The sequence below is a fragment of the Cervus canadensis genome, chromosome 18, assembly GCF_019320065.1.
Source record: "Cervus canadensis isolate Bull #8, Minnesota chromosome 18, ASM1932006v1, whole genome shotgun sequence".
Lineage (NCBI taxonomy): Eukaryota > Metazoa > Chordata > Mammalia > Artiodactyla > Cervidae > Cervus > Cervus canadensis.
The window spans coordinates 59,104,042-59,128,081 of NC_057403.1; the positions used below are offsets into that span (position 1 = coordinate 59,104,042).

Below are 24,040 nucleotides of genomic sequence, written 5' to 3' on the forward strand. Positions count from 1 at the left end.
GTTGTGAATGTGGATGGTGATAGACTTTGATTAATAAGAGGTAAGGGTGGGACTCTCAGGAATCCTGAGTAATGGAAGGGAAGGGAATAAACAGCTTTATATACCAGAGTTTCATTTCAACATCATTTTAATAGTGAGGAACTATAATTGACTCATTGGAAAAGACCCTGATGCTGGGAGGGATTGGGGGCAGGAGGAGAAGGGGATGACACAGGATGAGATGGCTGGATGGCATCACCGACTCGATGGGCATGAGTTTGAGTAAACTCCGGGAGTTGGTGATGGACAGGGAGGCCTGGCGTGCTGCGATTCATGGGGTCGCAAAGAGTCGGACACGACTGAGCGACTGAACTGAACTGAACTGATAGATAATGTATTACATTCCCAATAATTGAAGAGTGGATAAGCTATAAGAACTTTCACTTAATGGTTTTTTATCTAGCTGATGTTTGGTGTTAATAGAGACTGTGTTATGATAGGTGAGTGTACTTCAGCTATAATGTTAAGTGAGAAACTCAGGACATAGCATCAAATATAATACAGTACCAATAATGGTATTTAAAAAAAGTAATAAGCTCAGTTATAGAGGGGTAAATTTGAGTGGGACCAACCAAACATTGACAGTGGTTGCTATCTAAATGATGACACATTAGCTAAGTATTATTATTTTTTTTCTCTTCCATTTTTTTTTCCCCTAGTCACTCACTTCCTGTTTGGTATTTTATACACACAAATACAGCGGAACTGGTAGTGAAAACTGCAGAGTAAAAGTCAAGTTCCCACTCTACCTTCTGTGAGGTCTCTTACATTTTGGTAGGAAAAAAGCAAACTTCCTCCTTTGTTCACTGCATCAAGATTAAAGATCTAGTCTGGTGAGAAAAACAAGCATACTGGGTTTCGTCATGAAGTTTGTCAAGGAAGGCCTTTCTCAAAATGTGGCTGTGGTTTTTTTTTTTTTTTTTTTTGACAATTTCGTGTGATTTCACAGTTCTTAAGAATGGGTGAATCGGAGGTCACTGCAGACCTTTTTTGTACCTTTTGCAAATCTCAATGGACCATTGCTCCTGGCGGGAAAAGAGGTCTGCAGTGATGCCTGACTGCGTGGGCAGAAGGGTGGCGGGGCTGGGAGAGCTGCTTAACTTAACGATGAATTGCTAAATGGCTTCTGCTTCCTAGGGGACACCACGTAGATTCCGGCAGCTGTGCTCAGGGCACCGACCTTCCCCGGTGACCACGCCCACTCCAACATGGCGCCCACGTGTCCTACTGCAGCTCAAGGGGAGGCTGCCTTTGCCAGTTACTTCTGGGTCTGCACCTTCACTGCTAAATGGAAAATGCGACCATGGCTAGCAGAAAGAGAAGCATGCTAACTTGTCTGCAAGGGTTAAAGCATGTGCTAGATAGATGCATCGGGTCATTAAGGAAATAGAGGAGAGTCAGGTACATGCCTCTTTGCCCAACTCCCATCTATTTTGAGAGCCTCCTCTCTGAGACTGAGAGCTGGTGATCCAACCTCATCACTACTTTTATTGGTAGGAGGAGAGCAGACCCATCAAGCCTTCGCTTTCTGCTTCGGGGTCAGCCCTAGGCAAATCTGTTAATTAGGCTAAATCTGGCCTGCTTAGATACTCTCCTGCTTTCCTGCTCTGTAGCTTCTCCCCTCTCTCCACCAGGACGGCTCTCCATACCCTCAGGCGACCCCAGATTAAGAACTTTCCATTCCCGGGGTGTTTATAGGGCTCACTCCACCAAGAGTCCTGCATCTACTGAGCTCTCGGCCTTGGTGTGAGCTGATGAATACAGTCTTCCACGCCCACAGGGATTCTTTCTCAAGGCACTCATCCAGACCAAAGGACTGCTTCTGACTGTTAGCAAATGCAGTCCATTTAGTCAGATTGGCTGGGAAGGTATTTGGGGGCAAAGAAAACTTAAACCTTTTCTCAAAAATAACACTAATAACTAAAGTGTTAGTTGCTCAGTCGTGTCTGACTCTCTGCGACCCCATAGACTGTAGCCCGCCAGGCTCCTCCGTCCATGGAATTCTCCAGGCAAGAATACTGGAGTGGGTTTCATTCCCTTCTCCAGGGGATCTTCCCAGCCCAGGGATCGAACCTGGGTCTGTTGCATTGGCAGGTGGAGTCTTTATTGTCTGAGCCACCAGGGAAGCCCATGGATAACTAAAAGAAGCGCTTATTCAGAAGTCAAACTGTACATGGGATACTGTGCTACTTGCCTTCCAATACACTATCTCCAAGTCTTCTGTCTTCACTAGCATTTGCTATATAACAAGCCACTGCAAAATGCAGTGGATAAAACAGCAACCACTTTTTATAAAAAGACCAGGCTTGTCTGCATGGACTGAGTTCTTTCTCCGGTGTGAACTGTCTAGACTGACCTCCGCTGGGCTCACTCTTGTGTCTGGGGTCATGTGTTGGCTTAGCCAGTGGCTGGGAGACTCTAGAATGGCCTCACTCACAGGATTGGAGGTTGGCAGGCTGTCTACTAGGGCAACAGGTTTCCCTTCACATGCCTTTCACGCTCCAGCAGCCTAGCTCAGGCTGTTCCAGTGGTGGTCTCGGGGACCCAGGCAACGAGAGAGCAAATCCCGGTATCTAAGTGCTTTTCATGTCTGTGCTTATATTGTCTTTGCTGAGGTCCCATTGGTTAATGCAAGTCACTTGGTCAACCTGATTTAAGTGGTGGACAGTTAGATGCCATCTCTTGACAGGAGGATGAACAATATCTTATAGGGTGGGTGTGGATGCAGTGAAGGGAAAAATGTTCATCTTTCTTAAAAAAAAAAAAAATCTACTATCTTTGCAATCTACCCTACCTTCCCTGAACCCTAAATTGTGGCTGCTACTATTTCCATGTTAGGGAAGAACAAAATGAGACTTCAAATGGTTAAATAATACCCTCAAGAAAAGTGAGATGGTGTTTGATTGGAATCAAGTATGAACTCATTTTTTAAAATATGTATTTCACATGGATTAGAATCAGGATTGTGCTGGATATGAATTGGGTATGAACTCACATTTAATTATGCATGCATGCATGCATGCTAAGTCACTTCAGTTGTGTCTGACTCTGTGCGACCCCGTGGACAGCAGCCCACCAGGCTCCTCTGCCCACGGGATTCTCCAGGCAAGAATACTAGAGTGGGTTGCCATTTCCCTCTCCAATTTAATCGCTAAGTCACGTCTAGCTCTTTGGAACCCCATGGACCATAGCCCACCATGCCCCTCTGTCCATGGGATTTCCCAGGCAAGAATACCAGAGTGGACTGCCATTTCCTTCTCCCATATTTAACTATATATACATATACTTATAAACATACAATTTGGTTAAATATAAATACCTTAAGATATATAACATACACCCACACAGATAGAGTAATAATAAAGATATGCATGTAGGCATGAGTTAGTATACCTATATGTATTAATACTTCCAGACTCTGCACACCACGAGGTCCTAAAAGCAACAATACCCAGGTAGTAATGAACACACCTAGCATGCAGATCTTGGTTTCTAAATACCATTCTCTAACAAATGGAACCAAGGTTCCCTGGAAAAGGAATTAACTCCAAGAATGAGACAGAGAAATACAAGATGACAGGGAGCCTCTCATGGTGTCAAAAAGTAAGGAAGTGCTCAAAAAGCGACGGGGCATGTTGAAAGGGTTCAGACGCCAGCCTGGAAGAGCTCTCATGGGCCAGACCTGGGTCAGTTTGAGCACCGCGCTGCATAACAGTACCATTATATTATAACCTATGAAACAGAGTAAATATCTGTATCCATGCTGATATGAATGGACAAATGATTAAATAAATAAATGAAGAATGGATAGCCTTCCATAGAGAGAAACTCTGATAAATAAACGTAGAAGGAAAACAAACTTAGGCTAGCAAAAGGGAAAGGGCGGTAGGGATAAATCAGGAGTTTGGGACTAACATATACACACTACTATGTATAAAACATAACTGACAAAGACCTACTATATAAGCACAGGGAGCTCTACTCAATATTTTTGCAATCACCTAAAAGGGAAAAAAAAATTGAAAAAAGATATATGTATATATAACTGAATCACCTTGCGGAACACCTGAAACAGTGTAAATCAATTACATTTCAATAAAAAAAAAAAAGTGTAGATGACATGAGGGAAATAGAAAGTTATCAGAACAACTTGTTCCAGACAAGATCCACAGATAGATGCTAAAATTAGTGAATGAAAATTTCAAGAGAAATAGTCTTAAAGTAACTCCCTCAAGATATGTACTAATTACAAGGGGGAAAAAAGTAACTTTCAGTGCATATATTCAGAAGACAACATGTTAGCCAAGAGATCAAGCTGAACGCCACCAGTAATAAGACATTTTGATGCCATGTACCATTCAATATGATGGGCTGAGCCAGGGCAAACCACATGTGGGTATTCTTGCCCAAAATACAAAACTTCATTCTAATTAGGATAAAACATCAAACAAATCTAAACTGAGGACATTCTATAAAAATAATTCACCAGACTCTTCAAATGTGTCAAGGTCATTTAAGAAATAATAATATTAATCAAGACCAAGAAACTAGCACGGATCAGAGGAAGCTGGTAAGACAAGACAATAAGTGGCAGAGCAGTACCCAGGGTGAATCCTGAAATAGTGAGGGAACCTGAGTAGAAACACCAGTGAAATGCAAATTAAGTGTTAGTTTAGTTAATAGCATTGCACCAATGTGAATTTCTAAGACTGGGAAAAACACATCATGTTAGTATCAGGGAAGGTGGGGGACTGCACAAAGAGTTCATGGGCGCTCTGCATTATTTTTGTGACTTTCCTATAAGGTGAAATTGATTTCAAAACAAACAAACAAAAAAAAAAGTGAAAACTCAAACTTCTCCAAGGTCACAGCTCCTTCCTTACAGCTGTCTGAATTCAAACCCAGTTTTATCTGATTCCAAAGTCTATGTTTTTTTCCTCTCTGCCACACTTCCGCATCCAACCCTGCACAGCCTGCTGTCTCAGAATTGGTTGAGACTGGACGAGGACAGCACTTCCAAATGAATCATTCGATGGGAAAAACTGGCGGCACATTTACTTTAAACGGGGAAAGTGAGGCAGAGGCTCATTAAAATGTGCATAGAGGGTATCTGCTCTCAGTGCCAGCTTATGATGTGGCTTCTTGATTCCCCGTAACTCAGTTAAATTAGTACAAGACTACACATCTCAACCTGCAACCACACTGTCACTTAAAATGAGTGTCTGGACGGCCATCCTTCTGGGAACATCAGTTACCTTGTCCATTGCTTACTTAATCACAGCTTGGAGTTTGTTTTTTTTTTTTTGCCTTGTGGAGGCTGTCTATAAATCATGGGCTACAACACGGCAAAGTCGCACTTAGCAAATTATATGGCATGGGAGAACCCTTGCTTTGGGGCAAAAAATTACATATTTCTTTAAATGTATGTTTTAGCAAATATTATACTGAGCCTATAAGACAAAACCTGTGAGCACATTTTATGGCCTGTAGGACATATTTGACAACTGACTCAAATCTCTGACCCATTCATAAATGAAGGGTGGGTGGGAGAGTCCTATTTGAATTCATGTCGGCAAGGCCCACGGTCAGTGAATTTCTACTTGCAGACCAATATGATGAAAGGCTAGAAATCCTGTCGGTGATCGCACGTGATGCAGTAAATAAACTAGCCAAACACTGTCTTAAATTTCATTTTGAGCAGCAGTCATAGACTAATAGATACTGTTTTCTCACTGTTATGAATGAGCTCCTTTATTGTTATTTTTTAAAATAAGTCCAATAAAGTACCCTGGGACTGGATAAGCATGACAGCCAGATAAGAAGAAAGCGCCTGCTGCAGGGTTATTAAGTAGGAAGAGACGAGCACCCTTTGGAATGAAGGTTTTCCGCTTGCCTGTTGTTTGTTGGGCCGGAAGGCTCCTCAAGGAAGTTAGGACTCAGCGCCTCGGTGGGCCAGTCTCTGCTGTCATGAAGGCCGGATACCCCGAGCAGCCAGCCGCTGCCGGCTCTGACCTCGGGGCGGACGGTGCCGGGTGGGCTGGAGCGGGGTCACTGGAGCTCACAGCGGGGACGCTGTGGGCCGGGGCTGCAGCCCACTCCCGCCCGCGTCATAAAGAAGGAGCTCAGGCAAGTGGGAGCGCCCTGTGGTTCCGGGATGTTATCTTGTCAGGCAGCCAGTTGCCCTGCTGAAGAGTCGGTGAGATCTTGCTTTAAGAACGTATGTTTTAATTTGAGGATATTAATTACGTGGGGATGATTGGACTCCATGATTTATAACCCCGCCAGAATCCCGCGGCCTCGCCCTCCATATGGGCCGCTGCCATTTTCCCTTTTGTATACCTATCATTTCCCATTGTTTATCTTCTCTGATTGATGCTCCGGCTCGGGATGTTTTCTATTATGAGATTCATAATTATCACTGGTAATAGAGAAGGCTTCCCCATTATCTTTGGCGAGGCTGCCCAAATTATTCACTGTAGCCCACTGGTACCACACTGCAGGAAAATAAGAATTTATTTCTCATCCCAGGCATATGGTAGATAAGAGGATGTATTTATTTCTCCATGTTTCAAAAGGATTAAGCTTGGAAAAAATAAATATCACTTAGGCTGTCAGTAAGCAGAACTTTATGGGTCTGGGTTTAGAGGGCCTCTCTTGGGCTGGGAATAGCAAATCTAAACTCAGGTTTTAAAGAAGAAGAGGGAGAGGCTAAGGAGGCAGAGCATCAATTATAGTTTTCCTTGGCTAAATAAATGAATGTTATATATTTTCAATCACTATATCGGTCTACAGGGCACCCAGGACCACCCTAGACCCCCACGTGAAGTTAAATAACGCAGCAGGCTTATTTATAAAAATGTTACTGAATTCCAACAGTCCTTGACCCCTGGCTATTCCGAGAGCATGCTGAATACATCATCTGGGTTTTGCCTAATTACACATAATTAGGAAACGTAATTATGCTTTTCAATGCTGCTCCGCCACTAGGAGCTGAGTGGACAGCTGAAAAACACGAGCAAGGATTCAGTGCTTCAGAGAAAACAAATTAAAAATATGAGCCAACCTCTAAAAATAGGGAGTGCACCGAAGATTAGTAAATCAAACTTATAAAAAACATAATAAAAAAATTGCTCTTGGCTCTGGCTAAATATTTGATGCAACAGTGATGCTGGCTGCCTTTGTATTGGGGACTTAACTTAATGATGTATCATTTGCATCTGTGCTGAGCCAGGGAGAGGGGATAAGTTACTTCACTCCTCGATTGTTTTGATTTGCTAACTTTCTCGCTCGTTTATGCCTTTTCATTTTTACTTCCTCCTTTAGACTGGATTCTCTGCTCGACTTGAGCAAGGGACTCCCAATTAACCCATAGCAGAGAACCACATTCCGTTCATGGGTTTGCTGCATGCAAAGGTTGCTAATGTCCTAAAGCACGGGCAAGTCTCAGCCCCTGAGCTGGGCGTTCTCCAGTGAGCAATGGAGGAAAGAGCCCTTGGCTTTCCAAATCTACCAAGCAACACAGACTACAGGCACAAGTTCATGAAGGGCATGGAATTGTGAACCTTCTACACTCCAATCTTAGCTTCTGTTGAATTTCCCTCTACTGTTATGGTAGCTGACAGTCATAAAGGGACACACTCCATTAAATGCGCTATTTATGGAAACTTTTCTAGGGTGCCAAAAAAATGAAAAAGAGGAATGATTGCCAAAAGCAAAGGCTCACACATGAATGTAGGAGCTGCAGGATTTTGTTCCTTACAGCTACAGTGAAACAGCCAGCCCTGTTAAAAACTGCCTCTCCAATCACCAGCCCCATGAAAGAAGTGGTGTGTGTGTCGGGGTGGGGGGTGGGGGGATGTATTTTTATATATTAGGTTTCTGCTTCTTTCTTTCTTGTGGCGTGAAAACTTTCTTTTAAGCCTGTCTTCATACCATCTTGTTTCTGACATGCATCTTTTCCAACCATCTCAGATCCTGTAACACCCACTTCCAGCCCTGCCTTCTTTTTCCTCCTCAATTCCTGATTGACTGAATCCATTTAGAGTCAACTCCCCTTGGATTATTTTACGAGACACACCTCTGCTCACTCTGATCCCATATTAAGACACGCTTCTCCTGGTCACCTCAAAGGGCAGATGCCAGTGACACCTCAACTTTCTAATGTGACTCTTATATCTCTTCCCCCCAAGAGAAGACCTGGGCCCCTACACGACTGCAGGCCCTGTTTGGTGGTGAATTAGATTAGTTCCACTGAAGCCCAGCAATCCAAGACCCTCCTTTCCTGGTTGAGGTCCTGAAATGAAATTCGTGAATAACATAACCTACCCTCCCCACACACAATTAACATGAAAATTCTTATGATACCCTCACTTTAAAGAAGAAGGCTAAGTCTTCATCCCTCTTCATTACAACCACGCCGCATGGCCAGGCACTCTGTACACCAGCTGGTTGGCGGACTCGAATGAGTCAACCAAAGACGTGCTTGAGTCCTAACTGTGTTATACCTTACACCTCCTCTCACTTACCCCACACTAGGGTCTCTCTTTAAAATGAGAACAAAATGAGGAAAGTATGGCCCAGAGCGGTTCATGGTTTCACAAAGCGTCAGGCAGTCAGGAACAGAACAGTCCAGAGTAGCAATGGTAATTATTCTGCGGGCTTCCCTGGTGGCTCAGATGGCGAAGCATCTGCCTGCAATGCTGGAGACCCGAGTTCGATATTAACAAAATATTCCATGAGTGCATAGTGGGAATCAGCTGTGAGGCACTGCAGACAATGGGATCCCATGATGATAACGATTTAACTCACTCACAGATCTGTGTATTTGCAAAGCAAGTCCACATATGTCAGCTCGTTTAAACTTCCAAATGCCTAGGAACTTACTAACTCGGCTGAAAGACGAAGAAACTGAGGCTCACGAAGGAGGAGGGAAGGGACTTGCCCCGGCCACCCAGCTAATAAGTAAGTGGTAACAACAGAAAGGAAACTATGGGAGGTTTTGTTTTTTGCTTGCATCTGCCTCGAGGCTTAGCTAGTGCCTGGAGTTGGGAAGTCATGCAAAAGACACCTGGGGGGAGAGCTGGTAATTGGGAGCCGGGGCTTTCAAGACATCCCCCCACCTCTTCCTTATCTCTGTTTGATCGTCCCCAACCACACATGTCACTTGGCAGTAACATCGACCAGGGATGGAGGTGACATAGCAGAAGGCCAGCCCCCCTCAAACCTAATCTTATTCTGCTGGCCTTACCCCAATAACTGTGGGAACCCAGGGAAGCTAAAATGGGAAAATAAACATGTACTGACAGCCTGGGATGCAGCTCAGTTAACACCTGTTAGCACCGGGAGGCGGGCTGGGGAGGTGGCTGCAGCTCTGCATGTGACATAAGCCCGTTTCTTACCCACAGCCCCTCGGCTCCACTGACGGGCACCTTCATGCTGCCTTTTCACCAAAGCCCTGCCGGACCAGGAGGGTTAAACACGGCCTCCAGACAGAAAGAGGAAGAAGCCAAGAGAGACAGAAGGAGGGAGACCAGAGAAGAAACGGTGACTCTCTCTGGGTGGGGGGATCAGAGGTGAATTTTTTCCCAAATGTTCCACCACTTTTTTTTTTCTGAGAAAGGTTCTTTTTTTTTTTAAATATATACATATATATTTGTTTGTTTATTTTTGGCTGTGTTGGCTCTTCACTGCTGCGCAGGCTTCTCTCTAGTTGCGGCGAGCGGAGGCTACTCTCCATGAGATGCGCAGGCTCCTCGCCGCGGTGGCTGCTTGTGATGCTGAGCGCCGGCTCCGGGCTGTGCAGACTCATCAGCAGGGCTCCCGGGCTCTGGAGCCCGGGCTGAGTACCTGTGGTGCATGGGCTAGGTTGCTCTGTGGCACGTGGGGTCTTCATGGACCAGGGATCAAACCCACGCATCCTGCACCGGCAGAAGGATTCCTGACCACTGAGCCACCGGGGAAGCTCCCGCCACTTTTTTATGTCAGACTTTTAGTTTTTCGAGACAGCCATGACAGAATGAGTCTGTACCATATCACAACCAAGAAACTGATGTGACGATGGCCAAGGTACCAACCGCTGTCATCCCCACCAGGATCCTTCACGTGGCCCTTGATCAATCAGCCACCCCCGCTGCCCTCTGACCCCTGCAGTCACTAATCTGCTCTCCACTTCTGTAACTCTGTTGTCTCAAGATTGTTATGTAAATGGAATCATGCAGCACATAACCTTTCTGGATTCTTTTTTTTTTTTTTTTAAATTCCCATTCTTCTGTGGTTCTTTTGCAGTCAAAGAAAGTATTCTGTGTCTGTGTGTGTGCGCAAGGCATCACCATTTTAAAACTCAACCGTGGGACCTCGCTGGCGGTCCAGTGGTCAAGCATCCAGCTATGATCCCTGCTCGGGGAACAAGGATCCCACAAGCTGTGGAGCACCTAAGTGTGTGCACTGCAACTAGAGGCCCCGTGAGCAGCGGTGAGGATCTCAGGTGCCGTGACCAAGACCTGCCACAGCCAAATAAGTGAATAAAAAATAAAAAGACTCAACTGCCTCTTGCGGTGTCTCAGCAATTCAGTGTCTGGGAACTGTCAGCGTGTCTGCTTTTCCTGAGACATGATCCTCGACCCTCTGGCATTTGGTGTTTCTGTCCTGAGTTTAATGTCCCTGGGCTGCTGGCATGCCATGAGAACTAGCTGCCCCTCTTCGTTTGACACCTGGCTTGGCCTCCTGCAGATGACTGCTGTGTAGCCCCGCTCTCTGGCTTTCTCTCCCCACCATGAGAATGCCTGTCCACAGCAAAGCCCCACAGAGTTAGACAAGGAGGCGCCCAAGCCACCAGCTTTCCCATAGCCCGTGATGCAGACAGAAAAGACTGTGGCCAAAACAGGGCTTCTGCCTTCTCGTTTGGTAGGGTGCTCTAGAAACCAGGGTGAGGTGGCGTAAAAAGACCTCTGGAGCCTCAGGAAGTGAGTTCTCCCAACTCACAGTGTCTGTGCCCTTGAGCAGGGTCTGAGACCCAGTCTCTTCAACTACATGCCTTTATGGATTTTATTTCTACAGAGTGATTATGGAAATTAACTAAATTAAAGGTAACTCCCAAACCACCACATCCATACATATGTGACATGCCCAAGTCCATGAGACCTATGGCTGTTGTCACTGCAAATACACTCGATCTTAGCCCAAAGGCCAAGAAGCGATGGTATTACTGCAAGTGAATCAAAGTGATACATATAAATTCACCTTGGGAAATTCACTTTGGTTTCAAATCACTTTTTCTCTCTCTCCATCTCAGTATATAATACAAAATACTTGCTTCCCCCAAGAAATGGTTTCTAGGCAGGACCCATGCGGACACCTCACTAAGCGGTCTGTATTAAATCTCCAATCTTGCATTGCTGGGGAAAAAAAAAAAAAGTGTCTCAGTCCCAAGAAGTGTTCAGGCTTTGAGTGATGTCAGAGGCCTCTGAACAAGCCTTATAAACGACATTCATATTTGTCCATTTCTGACTTAAATTGCTTTTGGTTCAACCGCTGCCATGAATTGCCTTGATGCGGTATCATCCAGGATGACAGAAAACACAGAGGAAGCGGCAAGTTGCTGGCGAGGATTAGGAAATAAAGGAGTCACTGCCTCGTCCAGTTCTCCAAGGGTTGGAAGCAAGGAAAATGAAACTCGCCTTGAAAGGTAATCTCCATGAACCGTGATAAGAGCAGCTGACATTTTACATAGCGCAAGCCTTCTAGTTCAGCCTGGCCGTTCCAATAAAAGCCATCTACATACAGCTCACTGTTGCTGTTTTTTAAATGTTTCTACATGTTGCTTTGTCTTCTCCTCCTCTCTCCCTCCCTAAGCAGCAAAGAACAATCTGTGGTTCTGGACCTTCTCCTTAATTTGATCTGGGCTCTGGTTTCCAAAGCACTGGATGAAGGAGCTTCTACATTTGGAGAATAACCTCCATTTCTCTCTTCTACTCTACTTCCCCATCCATCTTTCATCTCTTTCTGCTAACCTCTGACTCTGGTTAAAAAGAAAAAAAAAAAAAATGTTCTTGGCAAAGGTCCATCTACTGCCTGGCTCCCTCAGCTAAGAAATTCTATTTCATCTCAGTCCTGTGATTAGGAATCCAAACCACAGGGGCTTCGGAGGCAGAGCATAATTAAGTTGGTCTGAATTTAGATACAAGATCTTGGGTTCCAGCCTCATCTCTGCCACTCACCAGCTGCTACGCATGCCCGCGACTCACCTTCTGCACCAGGCAAGCGGTCTAACGCCATCCACCCGGAGGGTCCTTGTGAGGATTAAACGAGGCGCTGCCTGTGCAGGGCTCATGGTGCTCACTCCCTGTCTTTCAATCTGCAGGCATGACTACAAACTAGGAACAAAAGAGGTGTCTGAAGACACTGAGGCGGGACCCCTCCTTCCCAGAGTCAAGGACGCGCCCAGCCAGAGCTCGTCCAGGCGGGTCCATGCGCACTGTGTTGCTCTGTCATTAGCTGCTCAGTTGTGTTGGACCCTCTGTGACCCCAGGGACTGTAGGCCACCAGGCTCCTCTGTCCATGGGATTCTCCAGGCCAGAATACAGGAGTGGGTTGCCATGCCCTTCTCCAGGGAATCTTCCCAACCCAGGGATCACACCCACGTCTCCTGCACTGCAGGCGGACTCTTTCCCACTGAGCCAGCAGGAAGTCCCAGCGTCCCGGGCCCTGGTGCAAATGGGAAACAGGAGAATTCAGCCCCATGGCAGCGGCTGTCCAAGTTGCAAAGAAAGACCCCTCTCACCGGCTAGGGCCGGGGGCTTTTTCACATCTGTGGAAATGCAATGCTTGCTCCAGCGTTCGCCCTCTGTCAGGGGTCCTCACACAGACACACCCACCCAGCCCCACAGGAGGCTCTGAGCCCTCGAGAAGGGAGAATCAACCCAGGTGCGAAGCAAATGCCCACGGTCCACTGCCATTCCTGCTTCTGTGCAGAGAAGGGGCCTGTGATACAGACCGCTTCATTTTCATGTGTGCATACAAGGTCACTTTCCCAACCAATCAATAGAGCAATCTGAATACACAATTTTCATGTCACGGTGCATTTTGGAATTGAAATACATGGGAGGGAACAAGGACAGCGAGGCTTTGAAGAAGTCCGCTTCGGTAGGTGCACCATTTTACACTGTCTTCTAATTCATCTCAAATATATCTGACGATACATCTGAGATCCCTGCCTTTGTGGAAAGTCAGAAACAAAAAACAAAGTACTCTGAATGAGTTAAGGTTCGAATTCGGCCTGTTTTCTTACTAAACAAGGTCCAACAGATTTGTCTAAGTGTCTCCTAGCAATATTTTGGCAATAGTTTTTCTTTTTTTCCCCTCCACGTTAGTTTCTTCTTCTAGTCCAGTTTGTCTAGCTCTTCAAGACGTAAGGCTAGTGAAGGATGAATTCTCCAACTACTGTGTGTTCTCCGACAAGTCACTTAACACCTCTGTTTCTTCCTCTGTGAAATGCAGTTATAATAAGTGGTCTAGCCCATAGGACTACCATAAGGTCCAAAGCTGCTCTGTGTATGAAAAACTGTTACTATTTTTAAGTGCTCAGACAGTTTCACTTCACGCCATGTCCAGCATACCTCCACCAATTTATAATTGCTTCACTAACACACGCCAGTGGACACTTTTTATTTTAAAGGATGTTTCCCTTTTAAAGTCATCTCTGTGACTGAGCCCCTTTAAGAGGATTCGATAAGTAACTGATACGTAAGTTTCAAGTCTCTATTTACTAATAGGGTATTTTGTATATCACTTTGAATGTTGTAGCTAATAGAATCAAAGTTAGATCGAAGTATCAAATAATTTGACTAGGCAGAGACATTTTACTAGAAGGCTGGCAGTTGTTTTCTCAATAACACAAATAACCCCTATAATAATGAGAGGATTTTTTTAAAAAGCTGGAAAGAGATAAATCGGACCCAAATCCATGTATTAGTTAGTCATCCTTGGGCTTCATTTCTAGAGCTCCACTTGCCTTCTCTGTAAAATGGGCACATTTACAACAACATCTAGATCTCCTGAAAGGATTGAGTCCTTGAAAAGACTGGAAACAAAGCTTGCTGTGATCACTCAGACAAATGCAGTATATACACATGCCTGTTACAAATAGTCATGATAATAATAAAAACTAAGCCATTATATTTATGTATTTCCCAATATTACTGGCTCTGCATAAATGAGTCTAGCCATTTGACACATGCAAAACACCAAGGTTAGCTTTCCTCTTTGCGTCCCCTCCAGGCCTTAAATTTTCGGCCATACGCAAATTCCTGAATCTATTTAGAAGCTGGAGGAACATCCAATAACAGAACAAGGATTTCTGAAGCCCAGCCTCTACCTGCAACAAAGGAAACCACGGAAGGAACCCTCAGCAACTGCACTCCACATCCCAGACCCTGCTGCACCTGCCAGGCTCCACCCCCGTCCGCACACCTGCCACCTTGGAAGATTCGCTTTTCCCATTTCCTGTGTTTCTCTGGATGGCAGCTTGCACACCTCTCAGGGAATGGTGGTCTGCCTGGGAGCTGACGGGCACAAAGACAGAGAGAGAGAGATGCAATTTGTGCCGATTTACGAGGTACACACACGGTGTCCTGGAGGCCTTCCTGGGGCTCACTTTATAAATTAACCCCTTACTTCAACATTCTGCAGAGTCAGCACAGGCCAGGAGTGGATGGGGCCGGTGGCCCAGATTGGGTCTCCTGGTATCGGCGGTCACCACTCACAGGCCCCCGCTCAGCATGGACAATGCTGATTTACGAGACTTGTGAGAAGACAGAAGTGTCTGCATCTCTTTGTCATTCAGGCCACAGCGTTCCTGGTCTTCCGGGGCTCCAAAACACCAACCTCCAGCCTTCCATAACTGAGGTGCACCCAAAGGCCAGCCTCGGGGCTGTGTGTGTGAGCAGCATTTGGGTTTGACTAAGGACGGCTTGGCTTCATTCATTCACTGTTCACTTGAAATGCTGGCCAAAGCCAAAGGGATACAAAGCAGAATGAAACACCATACCTGGCCTCAGAGACTTGTACGGCCTGCCTGTATGTTATGCTAGGAAAAGCACAAAATCTATCAGCCAGCAGGGCCTGGCTGGAAGGCTGTCTCTTCCACCCATCAGCCGTGTGATTCTCAGCAACTTCCCAATCCTCCAAAAGCTTTGGCATCCTTATCTACAAAATGGGTATCATCCCACCCCATTTCATAGAGGACGCCTTGAGGAAATGACGCTCAGGAAATTGCTGTGAAAACTCTAAGCGCCGTACAAGCATTCAGGATTCTTACACACGTGCCAGCAACACACGGGAGGAAGGAACACAGCGGGCGGTAAAGGAACAGAAAAAGAAAGTGAAAGTCACTTAGTCGTGTCTGACCCCATGGATTTTACAGTCCATGGGGTTCTCCAGGCCAGAACACTGGAGTGGGTAGCCGTTCCCTTCTCCAGTGGATCTTCCCGACCCAGGAATCGAACTGGGGTCTCCTGCACTGCAGCAGGATTCTTTACCAGCTGAGCTACCAGGGGAGCCCCAAGGAACAGAAGAGAAAGGAAAATCAGAAACAGGCACGTAGAGCCTAGTGGCGGTGTAATAACCTAGGGGTCTGCACTGCATGCTGTGGGGACCGAACCCGATCTTCCCTTGTGGTGAAGCAGAATGAGGGCGAGGAGGCAGAGAAGGCGGGGGAAGAGAAGGAGATGGCCGGACTACCCAGCAGAGGAGAGAACCAGGTCTGTGTCGGAGTGAGAAGCAGTAGATCAGGAAGAAAGAGAGCGGAGAGAGCTGGTGTAACAAAGAGGGAGAGAGAGACGGTGCCGACGCTGCTCACTCTGTGTCCTGTAGCCTACAAATGCTCAGATGAAGAGTCTGATGGTGGGGGACCTGCCACACTATTCAGACGTGACTTTTCAAGGCAGGTTTCTTAACTCTCAGGGGAGAAACTAAGATACCACTGGTGATCTCAAAGGCCACTGCTGTAATGGTTATAAATGGCTAAGTATCTGTCTTTGAAGAGCTTCTCGAAGGTTTACGACTGAAGGAGTTCAAGTTTCCCTCCCTGAAGTGACTGCCTCTGCTCTCCCGTGGGCCTCTGTGAGCCCACTGCTGCAGACGGGGTCCTTTGGGGAGTCCGCTCTCCCATCACAACCACTCCAGAGGAGGTGATGCCTTCTCTGACGCAGAGGGAAGATGCATTTCCTTATACACTCCGTGCCTCTGCCAAGGGCTGAGCCAGTGAATCTATCACACGTCCTGAGAGCCCACGGATGGAAGTGGCAGATTGCGGTCACGTGAAAACATGCCTACAAGCTCCTGGACAGCTACCCCTGCAGAGTGGAGTCAGTTTCCCCTCTCCTTGAGCACAGTCTTTAGTGGCTGTTTTCCAATGACTAGAACGCAGGTGAGGTTTCAGTGTCTGACCATGTGCGATGTTCGAGATCAGCGTCTGAAGGCCGCTGCAGCTTCTTCTTGCACCCTCTCTGAGGTCAGCCACCTAGCCAACTGCCAGATGCTGAGGAAGACCAAGCGTCTCCGTGGAGAGGCCCACACCGTGAAGGGCTGAGTCCTCCTGCCCAAAGCCACATGTGTGCACCAGTTTGGATGTGAAACCAACAGCCCACCTAGCCTGAGAGACCACAGCCCCAGCCAACAGCTTGACCAAAACTTGATGAGAGACCCCGAGGCACAGCCATCTATCTAGGCTACTCCCTGATGTCTGACCTACAGAAACTGTAAGATACTAAATGCTTATTGTTTTAAACCATAAAGCTTTAGGCATAGTGTTTTAAGCAGCAGCAGCAACAATGTCAGAACCCATCAAGTGTGGTTCTCTCCCGCTCCCAGCTCCCGAATCTTCTTGGAGGTTTCGTTCTAGGGCTTGGAATGCACAGCAACAGGTGCTCATCAAAAGCTTCTGGATGTAATTCTAACAACTGCTATTTTTGCAAACATTTAATGAGCACGTATTATGCCCAGGGATGACGTTTCATGCTTTTTAAGAATTTTCTTTTTTGATCTTCTCAATGCTCCTAAACATGTAGAGAGCATTATGATCATGGTTTCATAGACGAGGAAAAAAAAAAATTAAAGACAAGGAAGTTTAAGTGACCCGCCCGAGGTCTCACCTAATAGTGGGCAGCCCACTCTGCCCGCGGCCACTGTGGACGCTGGTGATGTGCGGCTGGGGACACGCACCGGGATTCCCAGGTTGGGTACCCAACGGGCACTCCGAGCCACAGGATAAACACAGTGCATCTTCCTGGAGCATCAGCATTATTCACAGCCAAGCAAAGAAAAACCTCACTTTTGCATTTACAAGCACACAGGTAATCTGAGAGGAATGCAAACTTGTCCTGGAGTTTTTAAGATAAGTCACTCACAGTGGCCTCCTAGAGGGGATGTCCCAGACCCCCAGGAGCACGTGAGCAGTCTCTGTACAAAGTGCTGGCTGGACACTGCTTAAGGAGGAGGACATGAGGATGGATGAGCTGGCCATCAGAGGGTTGAGGTCCGCAGCCTCCTCCTCCTTGCCGATTCTCATCTCTCCAGGCCCCTCCAGCAGCCGGGCCAGTGGCTACAAAGCCTGAGGGGCTGGGATCGGCTTCTCACCGATCTCCACTCCCCAGATATCACACACCCTGTCCCTCCCCTCCGACAAGGACGGTGATGACTCCTGCACTGTTAGTGCTGGCAAGGAAAACATGGATTCCAGATATCCCTAAATGTGTTTGCAATGATTGCAACGGTGCTTGCGATAAATAAGTGAAGAAGAAGCGCCTGACCTGGAGGCTGCAATGGGTGAGGACGGGAGTAGAGGAGAAGGCCGGCCAGCTCTGCGAACTGAAGGAAAGCATCCTTTGCAGCACCGAGGGGTGAGGCGTGACTCCCAGGGGGCCCAAAGCGGCACGCACGTTCCCTCCAATACACGCTGATGCCGTCCCGCCCGGCCAAATCGACCTGAACAGCGCGGAGAGCGCGCGGACGTACCTGTCAGCCCCAATCGGTGCTGCGGAAATTTTGTTAGGAAAATAGATGTACTGAGATTCAATTTTTCGATTGTCTGAAGGCTTAATTTAGTGACCTTGGAGGATATCTCCTGGAGGTGAAAGAAGACACGGGGAATCTGCCTGGAGGGGGAAGGGGGGCAGACGGGGCTTCCCTGGTAATGGGTAATTTGTTTACTCTCCTTTGCAGGCCTTGTCAGGAAGCCGTGGAAGTAGTCAGATAGCTGCTACCACTTTCTTAATGAAAAAAATGAAAAATCAAAAAGGCACAGAGAGAGACGGACTCTCAGTCGTGCTGTGTTACTTTCTAAGAGCAAATATATATATATATTATATTATATATTATATGTACCTGGCCTCCTTCCTCTGCACTGGGGTGTCCAGAGGCTCACAACCCACGGTGGTGGTTTAGTTGCTAAGTTTTGTCCAACTCTTGTGACCCCGTGGACTGTAGTCCGCCAGGGTCCTCTGTACAGGGGATTCTTAGCAAGGATACTAGAGTGGGTTGCCATTTCCTTCTCCAGGGGATCTTCCCGACCCAGGGATCAAACCCTAGTCTCCTGTATTGCAGGCTTTCCTGATAGCTTAGCTGGTAAAGAATCCACCTGCAATATGGGAGATCTGCGTTTGATCCCTGGGTTGGGAAGATGCCCGGGAGAAGGGAACAGCTACGCATTCCAGTATTCTGGCCTGGAGAGTTCCATGGACTGTATAGTCCATGGGGTCACAAACAGTCAGAGACGAGTGAGTGACTTTCACTTTCACTTTTTCTTTACTGACTGAGCTACCAGGGAAGCTAAACCCAAGTCTTCTCCCAAATGAGCAAGCCTGGGCCTGGTTGCACCACGTTCCAGGCCCTCTCCTGTGCCTCTCAAAGCCTTGCAATAGCTGGCCCGCCAGCCTTTGGGCTTCTCTGGTGGTTCAGACTGTAAAGTGTCTACCTGCAAATCGGGAGACCTGGGTTTGATCTTCCCCAGGAAGATCCCCTGGGGAAGGAAATGGCAACCCACTCTAGTACTCTTGCCCGGATTCCATGGACGGAGGAGCCTCGTAGGCTACACAGTCCATGGGGTTGCAAAGAGTCGGACATGACTGAGAGACTTCACTTTCACTTTCCTGCCTTAGGGATCAGGTCAGATTCTCATTTTCAACCCTCTGCGTCTCCTCTAAGCCTGGGGTAGCACGGCAACAGGAGAGAACCAAGGGCTTAAATCCAGTCTTACAATTCATGTTAGATAGCTCTAGCAAGCTCCTTTACCTCCAGGGCTCTCGATTTCCTCACGTATGACGTGGGGAGAACCACACGCACATTTTAGGATTAAAGGGAAGTGTGTGTACAGAATGCAGGAGAGGATGCTCCCAGGACAGAGGCGTCAACACCTCCATCACTCGGTTTCAAATCCAGCACCGAGTTCCAGCTTGCTCATTGGTAAAACAGAAATAATAACAGTTATCTGCTTAACAGGCTGGGGGAATCAGAGACAATCATGGTAGCGGCGATTAATGAAAGATAACTGGGGACTTCTCTCCTTTTCAGGCGGTCCAGTGGTCAAGGCTCCATGCTCCCGATGCAGGGGCAAGAGTTCAGTCCCTGACTGGGGGACTGAGAACCCAGGTGGAAGACAGAAAAGCTCACCGGCACAGGAACAGTGCAGACACAGTGTCAGAATTAACAGTGCAGGGTCTGGCATGTGGTACAGACTGTGTTCTGTTTATTATTGATACGTTAAGTGTCTAATCATGTTTGGCACATAGTAGGACCTGAATGAATATGATGTATTGCTATACATTGGGCTTCCCAGGTAGTTCACTGGTAAAAAAATCCACCTGCCAATGCAGGAGATGCAGGTTTGATTCCTGGGTCGGAAAGATCCTCTGGAGAAGGAAAGAGCAACCCGCTCCAGTGTTCCTGCCTGGAGAATCTCATGGACAGAGGAGCCTGGAGGGCTACAGTCCATGGGGCTGCAAAGAGTCGGACACACCTGAAGCGACTAGATCACCACCACCAAGGACAACTGTAACAAGGATAAATGTCACGCTGGGAGCATCACAGATACCCTGTGAGCTGCAGTTACTGGTCACAGTGATGGTGATGATGTCAGAAGTCTGTCCATAGCAGGTGAGGCCCTGGTGTCTGCCTACCTACCCCCTTCCTTCTCAGCCCCGGCTTCCTGGACACACCGGGATGACTTGCACTTTTGCATCCTGGCCCTGACCTCGCCCCTGGATCCACACTGCCCTCTCTGGGGACGGCTCTCTCTTGTCATCGTCTTTGCTGCTGCAACAGGGAGCAGGAGCCGGGCCTTGGTGTCCCCAGGACCCCGGGGGGGGGGGCGTTCAGATTAGATGAGCCGGCAGCCGTTCTCCCTGCTGTCACTGGCTGCCGCCGCGTGGTTGGCAGGGGTGTCATTAGGGCCTCATGGCCCGAGGATTTAACAGAGACGCCAGGGCTCCCGGTCGCCAACGCCTGCCGCAGTTTGCACCTACGGACACGCAGGAGCTAATTCCCTTCCACGCCCTGCTGATTTCCACTGCCACTCTGCCCACACTGTGTCAGCCAGCCAGCCCCGTGCTGACAGACAAATCTGCCCAGAGCCCTTCCTTCCCAGGGCCCCCGTCCTGAAACAACACCACAGGCTGGCGGATGTGGTTTCTACCTGTTCTCTGGGGCCTCATCTTTCAGGTCTTTTCAAACCCTGGAGTCTCCCTGCAGGAAAACGGAGCCAGAGGGGGGCTGGGAGGAAAATGTGGATGACAGGGGTGGGTCTCGGAAATTATACACCTGGCCCTGGAGTCACCCGGACCCCAGCTCTGCCACCTTCTCAGTGACTTCATACCACCGACCTTTCCTATACTCATCTGTAAAATGGGCTTGCCCATCACACTTCCCTTCCAAAGGCCGTTCTGATGTAACTGTGTAAAGCTCTTTGCACAGAGTGTGGCATCCCACCAGCACTTGACTAGTGTCAGCGCTCACTGTTTCGGCAGATCAGCCATTCTGGTCATCCTTTACCATTTCCAACGATGCTGATGCGTCTTGCAGATGGATCTGCTAGAGCCCCACAGAGAGGCAGCCTGGGGTCCTGAAAGAACCTGATACAGGTATTTTATGGGAGCCCTTGGGTCTCCTTGCCGCCATCTGTAAAATGGAGGAAGCACTTTGCACAGAAGGAAGTGACATGCCGAAAATAATTTCTCTTCCCAATTATATATAGCAACGTAATGTACAACAACACATTGTATTTGTTAAGGTCCTACTATGTGCCAGATGTGATTAGACACGGTACTAACAACAGACACAGTACAGCCTACGATACGTACCAAACCCCACAGTTAATTCTGACATTACACCGTGTGTGCCACTTCATGCTGACTGTCTTTCATTACCTGTTCTAATCCACCAGCCTTCTAAAGTGGGCCCTGTCATTATTTCCATTTTACCAATGAGCAAGTCGGGAGCGTCATGAGTGCTTGACAATTTCACTTAAGGGAGAAAAAAAGACCGGGGCAGAGAGAAACAGCGAAGTCAAGGAACCCACCGAGAAGTAGGTATCGCTGTATATTTCACACCAGCGCACTCTCGGCTGGGCTGAAATGCACACATCTGCAGGAATATATGCACACATTTATGCAAACTCCCTGACATCAGGGGCCAGGGCTGTTTTTACCAAACAAAGTCTGTTTATGCTCCAGGGGAAGCCTTTCTTCCACATTGGTCCAAAGAACCGACTATCTCTGGATTGATGCGTGTGATCACATGGACGGGTGACCCTCACCTTTGTGAGGATGTGGGTCACCGCGGCTAACACGCAGGTGAGGGTGGCTTCCCTTACATCTTCCTGTTTCAGGAAGCACCGGCCCTCTGCTTCAACGCTGAACGGTGGGATGGCCAGAGATCTGTACTTCCTCATCCACGCGGGCCGCCTGTACGGTAATGTGATTGCTGAGCCCCTCCCCCACCCCAGTGCCCGCCGCGGGGCCGCCCAGCCACCCGGCCGCAGAATGCAAACGTCCGGGGCATCATTAAGGCACTTCTATACAGCACCGACCAAGGGCTGACCCTGCGACCATTTCCACCATTAGATTTGAATGACCTCGGCAGCAGGGCTGAGAGGCCGGAGTATTAATTCACAGAGAACCACAAGCCCAATTTGAGATTTAATTTGAGATAACGAAGAGCTCCTGAAAGTGTATTCAAACTTCTCAGCTTGCAAGAAAAGGCCTTTCCCTGTTTCCCACGTTGAATGTGAATCCAATCTTTCCTTAACAGAATTTATTCACCAATTTACAAGCAACGTGCAAGCCTCCTTTTCTCTTTTTCCAGTTTCTTCTGCTTAGTCAAACCCCCTTTTGATGTGTCTTTATGGGAACTATTTTCCCCCTTCCTTCCTAATTTACAAGTGGCTGCCCTTGAGGGATTACTTTTCAATTTGACTTCATCCTTGAAGAGAAAACAGCCTTCGTTAGGTATCTCCCCCAACACCCCGGTTCCCCTGGATCCCAACTTAAATATGCTAAGTGTCTGTTCAACAGGGATGCTGTCCTATTAAAAGTTTTGGCCCTGCAGTGTGACCCTGGAGGCAAAGCCATGGCAAAGCACCCTGCCGCCCGTTAGCAAATCTGTGCTTCTGGGTTCTGGTGTGGCTCTAGACTCTGAAGCCTTTATTTCTTAAGTACTTAAAATTCTAGGGACTTCCCTGGTGGGTCGAGAGACTAGCAATCTATTTTCAAATGCAGGGGACACGGGTTTGATCCCTGGCCGGGGAACAAAGATCCCATATGCCACAGGGCAACTAAGCCTGCGCGTTACAACCACTGAGCCTGTATGCCAGAACACAGAACCCACGCACTGTGACAAACATCCTGAGCGCCAAGACCAGATGCGGCCAAATACAACTAATCATTTTTTAATTAAAAAATTTAAAATTCTAGCTGGGGATGGGAATGGTATGTGTTGGACTCAGAAGCCTGAGTCTTAGCTGGTATTTAGTGAGCATCTATGTTGCGTCTGGAGCAGTTCTGGGTACACTGCATTTTCTCAAAGACTCAGCCTGGCTTTAGAAATAGACTTGAGTTGAAGTCCTAGCATGGAGTTCCACTTTCCCCCAGGCCTCGGTTCCTTGTCTGTGAAATGCCAAACACACCTTGGTGCTTCCCAAAGGCAACTTTAAACCCTACAAATGAAATAATACACGGGTGCAAGAATACCTCCAGTCACCTGACCTTGGCCCTGGGACGGTGCTGGAAAATGAATAACCGGGCCTTGTAAACATTCTGGTTGCTGTTAAGATGAGACCAGGGGCAAAGGCAAGCATCACAGTGTTTCACAATCCTGCCGCTGGTTTGCTTTATTTGCCTTGGGGTTCCCAAAGGGGGACATCACGGGTGGGCGGGTGCAGGGAGGGGGCGTGGGAGGCGGGACGCGGCCGGTGGGGGTGGCTTCCAGCTCAGCCTCCCCCTGGACGAGCCGTGTGACCTGGGCCAAGTCAGTCTGCACTTCTGGGCCTCAGTGTCCTTCTTTTCTTCTTCTGCTCATTAGGTACAGAGGAAGGTCACCATGAGGGAGGGGCAGGTAGAAGTCAAACCACAGCTCCTGACTCGTAAAGGATGCATACAGCCAAACAGGCCAAGAGGAGTGACCCAGAAAGCTGTGGGGCACGGTGGGTGAGCTGAACAGTGCTCTTCCAAAGTCACGCTCATTACAAAGCGCAGAGTGTGACTTTTCTTGGAAACAGGGTCTTTCTGGGTGGAGCTAAGATAAAGATCAAGATGATGTTATACTGGCTAAAGGTGACTCCCAGCTCCAGTGACTGGTGGTGTCCTTTTAAGAGATGGAAAAGGACACAGAGGGACAGAGGGATGAAGGTCATACGAGGAAGCGGCCATGACTGAAGCCATATGTCTACAAGCCTAGGAATGCCAGCGACCACCAGGAGCTGGGAGAGAGGCCTGGGCCTGGAAGAGATCCTGAGTCT

General features: G+C 47.7%; 1 protein-coding gene and 1 long non-coding RNA gene across 4 annotated transcripts in view; one reads left to right on the plus strand and one right to left on the minus strand.

Moving 5' to 3' along the window:
* Window positions 1-24,040, minus strand: part of WWOX (WW domain containing oxidoreductase) — an 886,111-nt gene that overhangs the window by 301,167 nt on the left and 560,904 nt on the right. The gene's annotated exons all lie outside the window — the stretch shown is intronic.
* On the plus strand, window positions 6,104-9,639 carry LOC122420915. The gene is made up of 3 exons (XR_006263409.1): window positions 6,104-6,235; window positions 8,915-9,000; window positions 9,444-9,639. It is a non-coding gene; the product is annotated as an uncharacterized LOC122420915 (long non-coding RNA).